Source organism: Ornithodoros turicata, chromosome 1, assembly GCF_037126465.1.
Source record: "Ornithodoros turicata isolate Travis chromosome 1, ASM3712646v1, whole genome shotgun sequence".
Taxonomy (NCBI): domain Eukaryota; kingdom Metazoa; phylum Arthropoda; class Arachnida; order Ixodida; family Argasidae; genus Ornithodoros; species Ornithodoros turicata.
In genome coordinates this window covers 143,142,166-143,160,811 of record NC_088201.1, presented here as the reverse complement: position 1 = coordinate 143,160,811, position 18,646 = coordinate 143,142,166, and the positions used below count along the sequence as shown (strand labels likewise).

Here is an 18,646-nt window from a genome sequence, read left to right as displayed (position 1 = left end):
CAAGTACTAGCAAGGCTGTGCCAAAGGGAATTCCTCAAGGTTAGGACCCTAGCAGACGTCTAGTGCAAGCAGGCTCAGCTACTTACCCAAAAGTGTCCAAAGTGAAATTCAAAAGTTGATATATATTTAATTAGTGAGCATATGCAAATAAGCCACTCACTGCACAATTCATCTTTAGCAATAAGAAAGCTCTCCAATAGCGCCAACTCTCTATGAATTATTCAGACTGGGAACCTTCACGAAAGAAGTCCAAAAGAAATGGGACGTGGACAACAAAAGGAGTAACAATTAAATGGGGTGTTTACACGTTGGCAGTTTATTCCATATAGCAGCTGCAGTTTTTGAAATCTAATCTGCAATATTGTAAATTGTGGTAAGCAGACTTCTGGTAGGACTCACATGAAGTGAGGCCATATTTAGGTATGTTTGGTATCAGAGGGGTAGTGATTCTATTAATAAACATACTGATGACACATAACAGATCCTTCTAGTTTAATAGACGCTACTTGTAGTAATCAAAATGCATGATAATTCTGTAAAAATATGCCTTATGAAAGAATATCAGGTGCCCTGTCTAATCCTTATGTATGAAAAAAGGGGCCATTCCCCCAAAGCCCTGAGATCAAGAGGTAAGTGTTCTCCTGCACTCACATTCCAACGCCTGCATACATACAAACATACATTATATCAATGTAAACAAAGGGGTTGTGTTGGTAGATCTGGTGGTTATGATGTTTTCATTGTCATCACGCATACTTCTGTTTGATCAAAAGTTGACTGCATTGAAAGGACAGAGTTTTGTTAAAAACCTTACACCACTAGCTTTTTTTGGTTTGTATTTCCCTTTTTTTTTTCTTGGGAATAGGAAGCCGCCATAGCAGAGGCTAATCTTTCCCTACTACTTTTTAATATAATAAACAAACCCTCCCCCCACCACACACACACCACTATTCCTTGCTTTTACGAAAAGTGTGCTTTGCAGCCTGTATGATAGATGAGACCTGCGCTGGGTATCTGCAACCACGTATAAGACTATGCAGTATAAGAATAATACATAATAATACTATATAATTAGTTTTATTATTAATATTAGTTTAACAATAATAGTGTATAATAATAAACAACAAATATAACAGAGCATGTGTGAGCTTCATCATTTCACTCATCTAAATAATTGCTGTGGCTGCAAGACATAAGCTTTATTAAATATAATTGTGTTACAACATTGTGTTTCTTCATCTGTCTTTCAGATAGTATAGCAAAGACAAGTGCTATCTGGTCTTAGAAGGAGGAAGCATGATAGTAACAAACAAACAATGATGTCTTTTTATGTATTTGTCCTTTTTATGTGCTCCAGCCTCAGAACATTAATTTTCTCATATTCAACAGTTGCCGCTTGCGTCGATCCCGTCGTATGACTGTGTGTATGATTGAGCAAAAATGTAAGAGTGAAAGTAGGCTGAGTGAGAGAGAGTGGATGGTTTGTCCCTTCAGATGACGCACCCTTGGAAGTCGCTGGGGAAGTATGTTAGCTTAGCTCAATTGGTAGAGCCCTGGACCGGTAATTCAGAAGATGTTGGTTCGAGTCCTACAGCTGGCTAGCCTTTCCAGTGACTTCCATCTTTCATCTATAATGTGATTGCATGACAATAACTTGACCTACAGTCACTGATAGAACAGCATTAATGCAGGCAAGCTGGTGGACAAACTGCATGGTAAACAACCCTTAGCAAAGGGCAAATGTTGAAGACAACACGAAAAGACTGCATCCTGTCATGTTGTTTTCAGAGTACCTCCATTGATGAGGCCTGTTTACCACAAAGCATGACCTACAAGATTTGCACAACAGTCTGCGTAAACTTCTAAAATACTTTTTTTAGGGCTTCAAAGGATGGTGCAGTACAAAACCAATTGTCAAAGTTCATCGAGCATTATATTGCTCTGCCCAGAGGGCATAAATAAACAAATCAAGAGGATGCAGCATAACGAAGCAAAACGAACGGACTGGCCCTGCATGCAACTTTTTCATATGGGCCTAATTGCAAGACGTTGTGTAGAACACCAAATTACAGTACACTCATTAATTCAAACCCCAGGTCAATACATATTTTTGTTCAAATTATCATAAATTACTCCAAATATATGTTGCAGGTCACATTACGGTATTTGACGTCGGCTGTCACAGGTCAGGTTACTTTTAATGGTTAAACGTGATTGCACGCGAAAAGCGTGATTAATCTTAACTAGGGTTGTCAATCGAGATATTCCGAATCCCGGGATGCCGGCCAATTTTTGACGTCCCGAAGTCCCGGGACTCCTTCCAGAAAGTCCCGGGATTTCGTGAGAGTAAATATGACAGAAAAATCTATCACCTCTAGGCCACTAGGTGCAGATTCACTACTTTGTAAGGGAACGACTATTTTTATCACTGGTTTGTCGTTTCTTCCAGCGCAGAAGCTGAGCGGACCTTCAGTTTGGCAGTCAGCATTTGCACAAATGTTCGCTTCGAATTGGGGGACATCGTCCCCGATGCTCTGTGCTACTTCATGCGTAGTGGGACGCGCTTTCTTTTCAATTGCAACAGTGAAATTTATGAATAAAAATGAGTGGCATTATCAGAGCAAAATAAAATAAAATGAAACCATTTCGCTGTCACTATTTTACCAATGCGGCCACACTGCGAATTTTCAAGTGCTTTCCTTCAGGAAGAGAATTGACACACCGCACATGAACTGCGCACAAGACGCTGATATAGTCACTTGAGGTAAATGGACTTGGAAGTAGAGTCCTGCACGGCCCGCTGGTACTACTACACGGCACACTATTAGGAAGCACACTGAGTTGCTCAATTTCTTACGCGTCTGTACTGCTGTCGCTCGAAATATGATGTAAAACGTCGCTGACAAGGGCGGAACAAACGCTCACACCGTTACACTGCAACAGTGCCTGTGTGTTCTCCTTTGTCCATGTCAGTGTTGCGGATTTAACGAGTCAAATCGAATTTAAATCAAATTCATGTTTTTCAGAAGATTACAAATCAAATCCAAATCAAGTCTGGATTTAAACTTGAGGCGGCAAATCAGATCATTTTAAATCCAGTTTTGTTTTTGGTCAGCAAAATCAAATTCCATTTTAAATCCGGATTTATCAAATCCATCAACGAACCCGGGGGCTAAAGTTCCCGAAATAACTGTAGCATGCAGCTGACCATGTCTACAAGGTACAATTACTGCATGCATCCGCTGGATAAGACCCGTGGCATGGTACAAACATCTATAAATGTCACCTGCAGCGGAGAGTATGAACAGCCAGCATAGCAATGCGAAGGCTGAAACTGACATTTTATTTTCACGTGGATATCGGAGTAACATATTTGTCAAATACGCCTTTGCGTTACTTATGATAAAGCCACCTGTCGGGAATTATGCTACGTTAAATGTGATGGCTGCGTGCTGCACACCGCAGTTGTGTTATAACAAACTCAACAGTATACATCCGCCCAACACTCGTAAGCAGTGCTATTCTCTCAGGTTCTTGTTTAGACAGACCAGCTTCTCCAATGTAGCTGGATGCAGCCTGCTTCTGTTCGCGGTCTTTTTCAGGCTGGCTGCTGAGAACACTTGTTCAACTGCTCCAGAACTAGCAGGTACTACAAATACCTGTTTCGCTACTTCCTAAAGCAGCGCGTAGCGGGCCGCTGCGGACATCCAATAACCAAGAGGGGAAACATCATCATCTACCGTACACTCGCTTAAATAGAGGACTATTTCGTCGTTCGTTTTTGCGGTATGAGTTCTGTGGTGGCGTCAAGTTGACCATAAGCAAGCCACTATGAAAAAAGGCGACCAAGACTCACATTCCTGTTCCTGGACACAATGACCTCATACGACTGGTTCTCATGTGCACATTTCGGGACTTATTTTAGCAATATCTGGGACACCAGAACGCGACATCAGTCGCAGTTCAGGACCAACACAACAGATAACAACAACAACAACTTTATTTTCGGCCTTGGAGAGTGGGGAGTTTCATCGCAACAGGCGATACTCTACCCCAGTGCTTGGTGGAATGGGGGGAATAAAATAACGAGCCCCTTTACAATAACGATCGAAGTCCGATGGTGTCCAGAAATGTCAGAAGAGCTTTGAGCGCAGAGCGTTGCTGGGCTGGATTGGGCCAGGGACCAAGCAATTTCGGTAGGGAGAAAGGGCGAGAGTCCAGCTGACGAAGAGACTCGGAGAGTGTCATTCGGGAAGGTTCGTAGTGAGGGCAATGAAGAAGACGCAACAGATAAAATGCGTGTATGGCAGTCATTTTCTCGAACGTACATTGCTAGGCCTCAGCGTAACAGTGGTGCGCTTTCTCCAATGTTTTCCGTTCCTAAGAAATCATAGAAAGCTGCGATACCGTTGTGAATTAGACGTGGAACTGCCCATGTGCTTATGTGTGAGAGTATTGCATGGCGTACCCTTAGCGCTCAGAAACAAAGGAAAGATGTCTATACACTCTACGCCCGGTAACGCCTAAGTACCGGTTCGAAATGTGGTACATTTATTTATTTATTTGTATTTATTTTGGTTATACGTTGAGGGACCACAAGGGTCATTACACAACGGGGGCACGACATAGGCGTGACATAACTGCGACTTGCTGTTATACGAGAAATAATGCACACAGCTAATAATCATGTATCACCCTGGAAATAATTAAATAACAACAAAAAGACAATTTAAAAAATGTGTGCACATATCTAACAACTCAACACATGAATACATGTATACACACTATATATCTATACATCTATCAATATCTCTATACACACATGTATACAATGTATACACACTACATGTTTATACTGCAACCTGTATGCATAACTGCAAAAGGTGGGAGGAAGGAAGACTGGACCGAGTCATTACCCACATACTAGCCTAGGAGATGGCTTGTGAGGGCGGCTTTGAACTTCTGTGGATCGTGAAGCAGGATTATGTTCGAGGGAAGAGCATTCCAAAGTTAGGCTGTGCGAGGAATGAAAGAATGAAGGGAGTAGTTATGGTGACAATGGGCCAAGCCCACCTTGTACAGGTGGTCAACCCCCTGGGAAATAAACGTAGCCCTGGTAAGCATGTCTGAACTAATGGAATTGTTATGAAACATACTATGGAAAAGTGATAATGCAGCGATGGTGCGACGTGCTTCAAGCGAAGGCAGGCAGAGCTGGTCTTTCATACTCGTGATGCTGGACTCGGGACTGAAATTATTACAAATGTACCTGACCGCTCTGTTCTGGACAGCTTCTAACGCTTCTGTGTAGGTGATTTGGTAAGGGTCCCATATAGGAGAAGCATATTCAAGTTTTGGACGTACAAGCGAAGTATATGTAAGTTTCTTAACGGCGCTTGAACTATGACGTAAATTACGGCGCAAAAACCCCAGGGAACGGTTAGCAGTTGAGACGACGTGGGAAATGTGTCTGGCCCAAGAGATGTCGTGAGAAAGGTACACGCCCAGATAGTTGTAGGACGAGACGCGTTGCAGTGCACTTGGTCCAAGTCGACAATTGTACTCCATCGTTTTGCACACAGTAAATCATTTTACACCTTTATTTGCTCAAACAAGGTGTATTCTCATAAAAACACGCTTTTTTATTCCACAAAGAGTGCAAAAAGTACATTACTAAAGGTGTAATATCGACATACGCCACGTCTTATCCAATGTGGATCATTAAGGGTGTAAAGTGGGGTGTTGAAACAGGTGTTTTCCGTCAAATGCACCTTTTTTACACCCATTTGAATTGGGAGTATCGTGTTAAAAATGGTGTTTTATATCATGAGAGAAAAATTATCCTGGCTTCACAGCTCCGCTCAGCAAGCAATCACATTATAGCGATAACCTGAGTTAGAAACACAGCATTTGACAGGGAGGGATGTTAGAAATTTAGCTTATACCTTTGACTCGTTGCAAGCGTGGGTGTTAATTGCAAAAACACATTCCCGCCACCGTTACAAACGTTTCCCACCGCACCACATGTAACGAACGTGCCCCAACAAATTTTATTTCGGTATATGATACATCCGACAAGCCAATATAGGCTACTGAGGGTGCCCCAGGTCTCCCTATGCCTCTGCACTCACGTTGGTCCCACAGTGTTTACAAGCTAACGAGGCGTATCTGCGACTCATTGCACTCCGGGTTAGGTTCTATGATGGAACCACGGCTGGAAGTCTACCGCGTTCGCGGTGCTGCTTGCCATAGAAGCAAGAACGCGAACTGTATGTCCCGGCCAGTGGTGTCGGTATGCTGCCGCGGAAGCTCCTATTACACTATTTGCGAGGGAATATTTGCTAGCAAATAATTCAATCATAAAAGGAGTTTTCAATAGAATACTCCCATTTTAAGGGTTTTTTTGTTTTTAAACACCCATTATAACAGTGTTTTATTAGGAATACACTTAACTAAAGGGTGCATTAGAAAACACCCATCATTTGAGTGTAAAGGCAACACCAAAAAGGAGTGCGCCATGGGACAAGCCATTTACACCAAAAAAGTGTAAAAAAGTTTACTGTGCAGCGTCTCAACGACAGGACCTTGCTTTTGTCTATGTTAATCGGTAACTGCCATGTTGTACACCACTGCGAAATTTTGTCAAGGTCGTCCTGAAGGGCCGAGTAATCTAGAGAATCAGAGATGGTACGGTAAATTACGCAGTCATCGGCAAATAGTCGTATTCGTGATAATATTCCTGACGGTAAATCGTTAATAAAAATTAAAAACAAGAGTGGACCGATAACGGAGCCCTGAGGGATCCCGGAGGATACCGATGACGGTGAAGAAGAAATCCCGTTAGCAACGACGAATTTTACCCTATTGGTTAGAAAGTTGCGAATCCAGGTAAACGTTAAAGGGTCTAGATTGAGTTTCGATAATTTCAATAAAAGTCTATGATGTGGCACCCGGTCAAAGGCCTACGCAAAATCAAGGAAGACTGCGTCAACCTGGTTTCCCGTATCAACTGATGAAATAATGTCATGGGTTAGACCCGAAAGTTGTGTCTCACACGATAGGCCTTTCCGGAAACCATGTTGATAAACATAGAAGAAATTATTTTCCTCAAGAAAGAGAATAATATTCTTGACAATGATATGCTCTAGGAGTTTGCAGGCGACGCAAGTTAGGGATATCGGTCTATAGTTAGTTGGGGAGTGCTTGTCGCCACCTTTGTGTATTGGGACAATCTTTCCCACTCGCCAGTCACTAGGGATATCGCCGCTTTCAAGAGACTGGCGAAAAATCAGAGTAAGAAACTTCGCTGACTTCAGTTTAGTGTTTTTCAGAACTTTTGAGTTGATGTTATCAATGCCGCATGAAGATGAAAGCTTACAGTTGTCGATTAATTTAACGATACCCTCGTATGTGATGCAAAATGACGGCATTAGCGGGATATCAGGGGAAGAAATGATGGGAATATGCGACATATCTTCAGAGATGAAAACAGAAATGAAGTAATTGTTCAATACGTCAGCATACTGGTTACTCTGCACTGCCATGCTCGATGTATCAGTTAAATGAATATCAGAGGACGTATCAGGAGTAACCAATTTCCACAAAACGCTTCGGGTTGCTCTGCATCAATGTTGGTAACGTCACTTGATGAAATACACGCTTCGCGGGCTTCAGAGATGATAAAAAGCTCTTTTCAGAGCTGTAATACATGTAACCATGCTTCACGAGTGTTGATAGTCTTGGCCTTGCGAAAATAGCGCTTCTTCTTAGAGGGAAGACGTTTAAGGTTAATATTAAACCGGGGTGCTGACGGGGAGGAAGATATAGTGAAGGATGGTATGGGGGGGGGGGGGTATTGACAATCCAGGGAATGTAGCTTGTCTCTAAATAGAGTCCAGTTTTCCTCAACAGTACGATCAGAGAAGCTACTAGCGTACTCTTCAAAATACATCGATAGTTCTGTGTTGATGGCAGCAAAGTTAGCGGACCCGTAGTTTTTTATGACTTTTTTCACCCTTTGAGGCCGGTTGGTTACAATGGCCAGGTCGAAAGTTAAAAATTTATGGCCACTTGGACCGTCAAAACAACTTGGAGTAGACAACATGTTAGGTATGTTCGACAAAACAATGTCTAGTGTGTTGGAGGAAGAACTCGAAACTCTTGTGGGCACCTTAACGAGTTGTTCCAAATTGTAGTCTGAACATAAGTTAACAAAATCGCGTGCTAAAGGTGGGAGGTTAACGTTATGTATATTGTCAGCCCAATCAATCTGAGGAAAATTGAAATCACCCATGAGGACCATAGAGGAAGATGGATACATAGTACAAATTGTCCTAAGATTATCTCCTAACTTTGTTACAAATTCACACATGGTCGGTGGGCGGTAACAAACACCAAGTAATAGACCACAGTTTGGATATGAAAGATGAGCCCAGGCTATTTCTAAATCACAACGTACGTGAACAGGTACTAATGGGAGTCCATCTCTAAAAGCAAGCAGCACGCCTCCTCCCCTCCGCCCCACTCGGTCATGGCGAATAAAAGTAAAATTAGGAACTATTTCGTGATCAAGTATGCTATCGTTCAGCCATGTCTCTGTGAGGGCTATAATGTCAGCATTGCAATTATTCACTAAGGAGCACAAGCTGTCACTTTTATTAACAACACTTCGTATGTTTCCCGACAAAACACATAAGTTTTTTTAAGGGTCGTCAGGTAGTGCGATCGCTACATGTTTTCTTTCGGCTCATGGAGCGTGTAACTGTACGTGAAGAAGACGCTGAATCCGAGCTAGTGGATTTAGGGTTAAGAAGCTGACGCTCTGAGGTTGAATCATTCCAGATGTACACTTCGTTGTTGATAATTAAATTGTCATAGTTCAGTCGAACTTTACGACCGTTCTTTCGGTCTTCAGAGGCGCTGGCCCAAAGATTCTTCCTAGCAGCACGGATACGTTTGGGAAAGTCCTCGCTAACTGAGTACTGAGTACCTTTCAGTCTGAAGCAGGACCTCATGACTTCTGACTTCTCAGAAGAGTTATAAAACTTCAATATCGTTAGTGTCGGCTTGTCACTGCGGACGGAGTTGAGCCTATGTATGCGTTCGATGTAGCTGACTTGAACTTTTAAGATGTCTCCAAAGATAGAATCTCTAACTTTAGATAGCAAGTCGTCCTGAGACTCAGATTCCTTTTCCTCAATACCGTATATGATTAGGTTATTCCGACGGGAACGACTCTCGAGATCTTCTACTTTCTGCGATAAGCATGTTATGGTCTGCTCCAAAAGTGTAATACGCGAGAAGGAATCCTGGACGGCAGCTTTCACTGTTTCCAGATTTTTTACTTGGGATTCGATCTCTTCGACTTTTTTGGTAAGACCGCTAAGAGAAGCCTCCGTTTGTTTCTGGCTAAGCTGTATGGACTGTAAGAGTTCCCTATCTGAATCCTGGTTGGCCAGTATCTGAGCTAACATCTGTTCCGAAGTAGGCCCCGGATTCTTCTCAACGTCCCCAGGTAACATAAGTAAATTTAGAAACATGTCAAGGCATGCAAAAGGCAGGGCAAGAACACTCTGTGGGCATGGCAGGACAACAAGAAAAAGGTCATCGCTCTTGTAGGAATAAGTACATCGAGTTTCTGAAACTGACCTGCAGTGCAAAACGGAAAGGTGTATCAGAGACCATGCTTTGTTGCGTGCCGTGCCCACAACTGAGATGATGCCGCAGTTGAAATCCGTTAAGTAGACTTGGGAGCATCACGTGGGCGGATGACGTAGCCGATGGAATATACACGAGGCAGCGTTGTAAATTTTCATCCACCTGAAGCGGAGAAACTGGCTGTGGAATCCAAAGTGGGACGCGGTCCAAATCGGTTGCCGTCGCTAACAGCGGGCTGTTGATAACCAGATAATCAAGGTGATACGTGAGCAGGCCTAAGGACAGCATCTGCAGTGCCAAACGGAAAGGTGTATCAGAGACCATGCTTTGTTGCGTGCCGTGCCCACAACTGAGATGATGCCGCAGTTGAAATCCGTTAAGTAGACTTGGGAGCATCACGTGGGCGGATGACGTAGCCGATAGAATATACACGAGGCAGCGTTGTAAATTTTCATCCACCTGAAGCGGAGAAACTGGCTGTGGAATCCAAAGTGGGACGCGGTCCAAATCGGTTGCCGCCGCTAACAGCAGGCTGTTGATAACCAGATAATCAAGGTGATACGTGAGCAGGCCTAAGGACAGCATCTGCGGTGCAAAACGGAAAGGTGTATCAGAGACCATGCTTTGTTGCGTGCCGTGCCCACAACTGAGATGATGCCGCAGTTGAAATCCGTTAAGTAGACTTGGGAGCATCACGTGGGCGGATGACGTAGCCGATGGAATATACACGAGGCAGCGTTGTAAATTTTCATCCACCTGAAGCGGAGAAACTGGCTGTGGAATCCAAAGTGGGACGCGGTCCAAATCGGTTGCCGTCGCTAACAGCGGGCTGTTGATAACCAGATAATCAAGGTGATACGTGAGCAGGCCTAAGGACAGCATCTGCAGTGCCAAACGGAAAGGTGTATCAGAGACCATGCTTTGTTGCGTGCCGTGCCCACAACTGAGATGATGCCGCAGTTGAAATCCGTTAAGTAGACTTGGGAGCATCACGTGGGCGGATGACGTAGCCGATAGAATATACACGAGGCAGCGTTGTAAATTTTCATCCACCTGAAGCGGAGAAACTGGCTGTGGAATCCAAAGTGGGACGCGGTCCAAATCGGTTGCCGCCGCTAACAGCAGGCTGTTGATAACCAGATAATCAAGGTGATACGTGAGCAGGCCTAAGGACAGCATCTGCAGTGCAAAACGGAAAGGTGTATCAGAGACCATGCTTTGTTGCGTGCCGTGCCCACAACTGAGATGATGCCGCAGTTGAAATCCGTTAAGTAGACTTGGGAGCATCACGTGGGCGGATGACGTAGCCGATAGAATATACACGAGGCAGCGTTGTAAATTTTCATCCACCTGAAGCGGAGAAACTGGCTGTGGAATCCAAAGTGGGACGCGGTCCAAATCGGTTGCCGCCGCTAACAGCAGGCTGTTGATAACCAGATAATCAAGGTGATACGTGAGCAGGCCTAAGGACAGCATCTGCAGTGCAAAACGGAAAGGTGTATCAGAGACCATGCTTTGTTGCGTGCCGTGCCCACAACTGAGATGATGCCGCAGTTGAAATCCGTTAAGTAGACTTGGGAGCATCACGTGGGCGGATGACGTAGCCGATAGAATATACACGAGGCAGCGTTGTAAATTTTCATCCACCTGAAGCGGAGAAACTGGCTGTGGAATCCAAAGTGGGACGCGGTCCAAATCGGTTGCCGCCGCTAACAGCAGGCTGTTGATAACCAGATAATCAAGGTGATACGTGAGCAGGCCTAAGGACAGCATCTGCAGTGCAAAACGGAAAGGTGTATCAGAGACCATGCTTTGTTGCGTGCCGTGCCCACAACTGGCCCACAATTAAAAAAAAATATACTGCATTATTTTACCCTGTACAATGAACCTCCTTAAACAACCGGGTACAGTACACCCCTTACTCAATGGGTACAGAACAGGTACGATACGATTTCTCACACATTGCTAGAAGCCTTGAAATTGCAAGGACGAGTAAGACACGGCAAACGATTGCCGCATCGTACTCGCCTCTGCAACTTCAGGCTTCTCTCTTCACGTGAGGAAATTTGATCGCGGCCATAAGACCTGTTACATCCCTGAGAAGATTTCTCTTTGTTGCTGCCGAGCCCGTAACGATCCACACATATATACATGATGCAACGTGAACAATTTATTCAGATAATACATACCTTAAACGTGTTATCCAATACAGATAATGGGTATCACCAGCACGCACTTCGCAATCGGTCCACGAATGGTTCACACACGAAAACACAACTATCACACCATAACTGGTGGCTGTCCGCACAAAATCGTCCGGCATAATTCGGTTCGCTGGCAGCCTGTAGATTGTAGAAGTGTCACTTTGTCTTCGTTCTTGGCCGTCAACAATTGAGTTCGCTTGGTTGTTACATGATGAGACTGGTCCAGCCAACTGTGGCGCAGGCTTGGCGATGTGCCTGGACTGACTCACCGACCCGGCGATCAGGCTCACAGAGATCAATGTCTGTAATGCTGAAACAAACACAGTAACCATGTGCTTTGCTCACCTCGTTTACCGATTACAACTCACCTGCAAAAAACGTGAAACAACTTATGAGACCTAGCTCTGTCAGGTCAGACTGAGTATAACCACGGACCGTGGTACAACGCTCAGAGGCAGTTGTTCAGAGGACTATTATCCATAGCTGATAATACATAATACTCACCGGGTATACCTACCTTCACGCAAGTGTCGTGTCTTTCTCGGCCATACGTGGTCCTCTGGATGTAACCAGGGATTTCCGAGAAGATAGCTAATGCGGATGCTAATCTACACAGCAGTTATCACTTACCTTCGCCTATCTTTCCACAATAGCTAGAAATTAGAACTTCCCCCAAATCTTCAGGCAGGACACCGCCATGTTTCTTTGTTCTCCCGTTGAGCTGGTGATTGGCTGATGTGACGTGCCAATAGCGACACCGACGGCGAATGAGGAGCGACGATACGCGACAGTTGGGACCCCTGGCATCAGAGTTTTTGGGGTTCCTCGAAAGATCTTCAGTTTGGTCTTTGCTTTTTCGCACCGCTCTGTCCTCAGTTGTGCTTTTTTTTTAAAGCACTGATAAACCTACCTAGGACGTAGGACGCTGATAAGGATGCGCGTCAAAGATGATGCAAGCGAAAGTGCGGAATGCAGATTGCGGAAGTTACTAGCAGATTAGGGCTGCTCACACGGCATGAGAACAGGCTCTTGGCGCCACACAGTTTTGCATTTATTCCTTACTGTTGCGGGAGGACTATTGAACCTTACACTGTTGGATGCCATAACACCCTTCCCTACACAGTGCTCTTCACGCACTTCGATTAGTTTCCTGCTGCGTTTACCGTCAACAATGTGGTCTGTTGCGCGACTTGCCCTTCACAGCATTTTTGTCACTGGTTCCAACCGTGCGCGAAAAAAACAACAACAACAACTAGAAGACAGATTTTGCACCACAAAGAATTCTGTCACTATTTCTCACTGGGTCTAGCGCACTTGTTTGTAGTGCCCGTAATGAGCACTACGGGTTCCAGATGTATGTTCACTAAAATTTATACCCTCTCTCACATACGTGTTTGCCACAATAGCACAACATTCATCAGTTGAGGCTTTTTGTTTGTTTGTCATGAAGTGACCAAAGGAAGCTATTTATCAGAGCCAACACACATTTTATTTCTTCAGTGGCCAACAACAAGGACTCAACGAAAGTGAGGAGAGTAACCCTAAATATGCACAGTTGACAAACGTGGGCTACAATATGTGCTTAAAGGTCAGATATGCCGATTTTGAAGTGCCGCAGAACTGAGCGATACTCGCGCTGTGTGTTCATTACCGAACACTGAATATGTGTGCGACATATCTTGCTCCAACTGTTCGTAGTTTTTTAGAAAACAGTTTTTTTAGTTCCCACGCCCGGCCGTCAGACCGTCGGCAAACCCTGCGCACGGGCGCACCGACGTCACTGCTCTCGGTTTATCTGCCTTTGGCTTGGCATGGACTCTTGGCTTGGCTGCTTGGCTTCTTTCGTTTTCTCCTCTGTGCATCGTACATAAGCGAACAGCTGTTATGTTGTTGCTAAGCCGGAAACAAAGCATGTGAATGTTTTTTTTTTTTTGGCACAGCGTCGTTGGGAAAGTGCACTTCCTTGTTCTGACCTTGCCTTTTATGGGCTGGAGCGATATGAATCGTAAATATGCCACGGCGAAGTTGTCGAAGATGCGAGAGTGCTACGCTGTTAGAACAATTCATCGGTGATTCAAGTGTTACCTATTATAAGCTGCCAAAAGACCAAGCAGTGCGAAGCTCTTGGCTGACAGTGGTGCCTGCTAATTTCCACTGCAAGGATTTCGTCCACGAATGTTATCATAGGTTACGCGCGACTCCAGAGGCAATTTGGAATCTCGGCACGAAATCGTCTGATGAAAATCTGAGGTGCCCGACGCATAACATTTTGAACGTGCCACGGAGGATCAAGGCAAAAAACGAGAGCAAAAAATGGTAAGTCGAGGTTCAGATATAAAAAATAGCAAGCTTAATGAATCGATTGTGCAGCTGTCCTACTGCGCTTACTCTGATATAACCACGATTAACAACACAATAGTACTATTGATAATCTAACTTCTGAATTATCACAGGTGCACGCTGAAGGCGGAAATGAAGCATGATCTGGCTTGCATCTGGTCATGAAGAAATTGCTGACACGTTAGTTGCAGTCCACCTCCACCAACAGGTATGACAATGTGATGTTATAATTTGAGTATTCATCTATGTTCAACTTTTCATGTGCACTTGCATGCAGACATTTTGACACCACTTTTAAATCTGCCCTCAAAGTTACAACCTGTGCTTCCAGGGTGGAAAACAAAGATCGCCATTCCGATTAGCTGCTATCTCCCAGTTCAAGCACTTTTGTGTCTGGACACTGGTTCCTGTGGATGGGGTGGTACAAGCTTTACTGTCTGATATAGAAGGTACGTTACATTAGTTCACTTAATTTGTCTTTTGCACATTTTTGTTACTGTTAGCTGGATTACTGTTGGACATACAATCCTTTGACACACCGCAGCTGATGTCGCCTCTGATAACATTTTAGAATTTTCAGTGTCATCAACGTCCATTGAGGAAGGTGCCTTTACTATCTGTGAATCTTCAACTGAAGAATAGCCCAGAATTCATGTTAACATTGTCTACTCTTATTAATTCACTGTCTGTTTTCTGAGAGCTAAGAAAAATGGAAACTATTTATTTGTCACAACTTCACACTGGATACTGGTGTGGTACTGGCTTGACATGTAAGCTAAAATACCTGGATTCTACAATAATTGTGTTCAACTTGGTGCATTGCCGTGGGCAATGCCACATTCACTACATTTTTAGTGGGTCCGGTGCACAAATACTGTGTGCATACTGCATACATACATACTGTTCGATAGGCAAAATACCTGAGCATTGCTGTGTAGTCTTTTTACCCAAAGTCCATACTCTTACTGCAATGTCACAGTACGTAGAACAGCAATGTGCAGGTATGCTGCGATAGAGATTCACAACAGAAAGAAGACTGTTGAGAGCATCTAAATTTTAATGAGACGAGACTTTCGTGCACAAGGCTGCTCTTGTCAATGTCTGACATGAAGTTACAAAATCCCAGAATATATAAAACATGTTGTAATGTAGAGAGCGAGAGGTGGTACAGACATAAAGATAATTATATAATCATATATAATAAAATAAAAAGGGGGTACAACTGCCCCGTCAACTCAACTCGACAACTCAATAACTCTACTTATTCTCTACCTTACAACATGTCATATATTCTGGAATTTTGTAACTTGATGTTAGACATCAAGAAGTACAGCCTTCTGTGCAAAAGTATTCTTTCTGTTGTGCACAATCATTATGCAGTAAATGCAACTATCCATTTCTTGTCATTAAATGCTTTTCCTTTCTTTCTTTCTTTTTTTCTGCAGTGATGAGCATCCATAAGGATACATGCCAGAAAGGGAGTCTCTTTGGGATGACAAACCCTCATCACCTCATGAGGATACAATGGTTGACGAATGGTTCTCAAGCACATCGAAACTTCCAACAAATAATTAATGAAAAAGCCAGTCAGTGCTAGCACCAGGAATTGAACGTGGGCCATCCTGCTACCAGTCAGAGATGTTCAGTGGTGTAGCCACGAGGGGGCTAGGGGGTCTCGAGCCCCCCCCCTACCTGCCACGGACCGACCCACACAAATCGTGCAAATCCGAGAACATAATATATGAGGGGGGGGGGGAGGGACCAGTGTGACTATCGCGAAAGTTCTTGCAGTTCATGGCGTCTATCTAAGAAGCATTCTTGAATGGTTTTCAAAGTATGAGCTTTTCAAAATACTTCCAATCTCGTGACACCACTTCATTGGTCATGACAGCCTATACATGTAATCGTACTGTGAACATCTAAATCAACTATTTTCGTTTCCTTTTTTAATCCTCAGTTTGAAGTGTGCACAAGTATGTGTGTGTTGTCGACACAGGATCAGCGGGGGGGGGGAGTATTCGTATCGAGCCCCCCCCCCCCCCCCACCTTTGAGGTCGGGCTACGCCACTGGAGATGTTACATTTCAGGCGCTCATTGACTTTTGGTGAATTACTTGTTGACTTTGTCCTAAGGTGGAGCTCGCTACAGCTCATTTGCTATCTGTTAATGTTGTGGCGTGTGTTGCGTTTTTTTCTTTGTGTGTTCCAGACTCAGAACGGTTAATTTGGATCAGGTCAGGTACGTTTCATTTAGACATGGCAAACATAAAGTGGTGTTTCTCAACACAACTTAGCAGTGGTCTTCATGCATTACTGATACAGGCCATTAAGCGTGAATAGAAACCTAGCCAGAGCAGCTGATACACAGAGAGAACATAGCCCGTGTGTGTTTGTCTTTTCCACCGCAGCCCTTGGGTTTCCTCCCTGATGGCTACACATGTCAGGGATAGGTTTCAGAACCGGTAGTTCCCGCCAAGTGTGAATTGCTTTTCAGGGGATCATCACGCTGGCAGATTAAACATATGGTTTAAATTATTTGCAGGACAGGAATTGCGCAGCTTCACACAAATACTACTACTACGACGTAAGAGTGGTTTAAAATCTATATTTTTTGTGTTCCTGACATTATCGCACAAGATGTAGTATCCACTATGGTCCTTTATGTGGGGGGTATGTACAGTGCAATCAACAGATGCTATTTACAAATCTGTGTTTTCTACTGTGTTGAAATGGGGTAGTTTGTATCTGAGAGCCATAGTGGAACACAGGCCCTCGAGAAACATGGCAACACATTGCAGGGACTCTGGATGCTGCCTAAATTTCCAGAACACACAGCTCAAGGCAGCGGTTAAATAACAAGTGGTTAGAGAAATCAAAGATAGTTGCATCCGTAAGCAGTCCGCTGTTGGATTTGCTTCTGTCAGAGATACGTTATCTCGAAGGGAACGCACGGACACACTCACAATGATACTAGGGCTGCCTGTGAAATAGAATGAGGAGAGGGGAAGATATATAACCTTTTTCTTGTCTGTTATTCTATTGGTTAAATTGTCATTTTCTTAGCAGCATATGTGTGTATATTCCAGAGTCTGCTAATAAATATATCAGTTTCAAGCTAGCAGTCGCATTGTAGATGTCTCATCCTGTCCTTGGTTGCTTGTGGTTCACTATGGCCATGCTTCCTAATGCAAAAACAGAAAACAAAAAAAGACAATAGAAAAACACGGAAAGAGCGACCTAAAAAGCTGCCTGTTCTAGTGCTCACATCGAGGCAATGCAATGAGGTAACATGTTCCATTCATGAATTGTGCATAGTAGTACATATCACAACGGCAACCGATTAATCAGATTTTTCTTAAGTACTTTGTTTTTTTTTTAGCTTTGTTTGCACAGTCTATTATTGGAGCTTTATGTGATTCCCCTCTTCAGATACTTTAAGATTGCTGATGCTGTGCAGTTTGTTAATTTTGAAACTGTACTGTGCTGAGGTACAAAAACAGAATTGTCATATCTGCATTTGAGCACATAGGAATAATTTGTAAGTACTTTACTTGTTGACATTAATATTTGCACCAGGTCACAACATTGTTGATTTATGGAAAATGTAAATAAATATATTTATTTGCTTGCCAAACAATGCACAAATGTCTTCTTTTCTAGTGAGATATTCCCTGTTCACCAGACATAAATGTGGAAAAGTTAAAGGGGCACAATGATGGTAGAGTCTAGCGTTGCTTTTTGCCACTTCACATATATGCACTGTTATTCGTGTGCACATGTAGGAATAGGAAGGTAGAGGATGCGCATAAAAAATTTCGTATGCAGCCACACATATGGTTCAGAAGATTAATTAGATGATGTCCAAGCATATATAATTGTGCTTCATGTGCAATGGGTATGCTAACGGATTGCTTCCATGAAGCCTTTTTATTTATTTTTTATAAATTCTTTCTATAAATGTTATTTTTGATTTTATATAAATTTCATATTACATATTGTATACTTATATTTTTATAAATTTTATACTAAAAACTCAAGTTACACAGCCCCTGTAAGAGTGCCCTTTGCAAATGGTTTGATAACGTGTCTCGAACTGTAAAGGTAAGAGGCAATCGAGAATGCTGCAGACAAGGTTGCAACTTACATATTGCTTATCACGTCCTACATACAAAGTGCTTTGTACAATAATTCCTGAGCACGGAATTAATCCCGAGGCTGGCCAGTGATGTCACCCACGACGACAAGTCACATAACTGCCTTTAATACTTTTACACCCCATGGGCTGAGTTGTGAATTGAAAGAGCACTCTACAGAAGGATAAGGTGCACCTGATTTCTAGGATCTATGCTATGCGCTAACTCTTCAGACACCACATTTCGAAGTGGCAATATGTGCTCTGGTACTTCTTTTGCGTCTGCATAGTGTGCAACCACATGGCTACTGGAG

General features: G+C 43.4%; 1 protein-coding gene and 1 long non-coding RNA gene across 2 annotated transcripts in view; one reads left to right on the top strand and one right to left on the bottom strand.

Annotated features, from left to right (window-relative positions):
• Positions 1 to 18,646, bottom strand: part of LOC135386310 (uncharacterized) — a 532,914-nt gene that overhangs the window by 370,489 nt on the left and 143,779 nt on the right. The gene's annotated exons all lie outside the window — the stretch shown is intronic.
• On the top strand, positions 13,952 to 14,644 carry LOC135370269 (uncharacterized). The gene is made up of 3 exons (XR_010415276.1): positions 13,952 to 14,177; positions 14,315 to 14,409; positions 14,533 to 14,644. It is a non-coding gene; the product is annotated as an uncharacterized LOC135370269 (long non-coding RNA).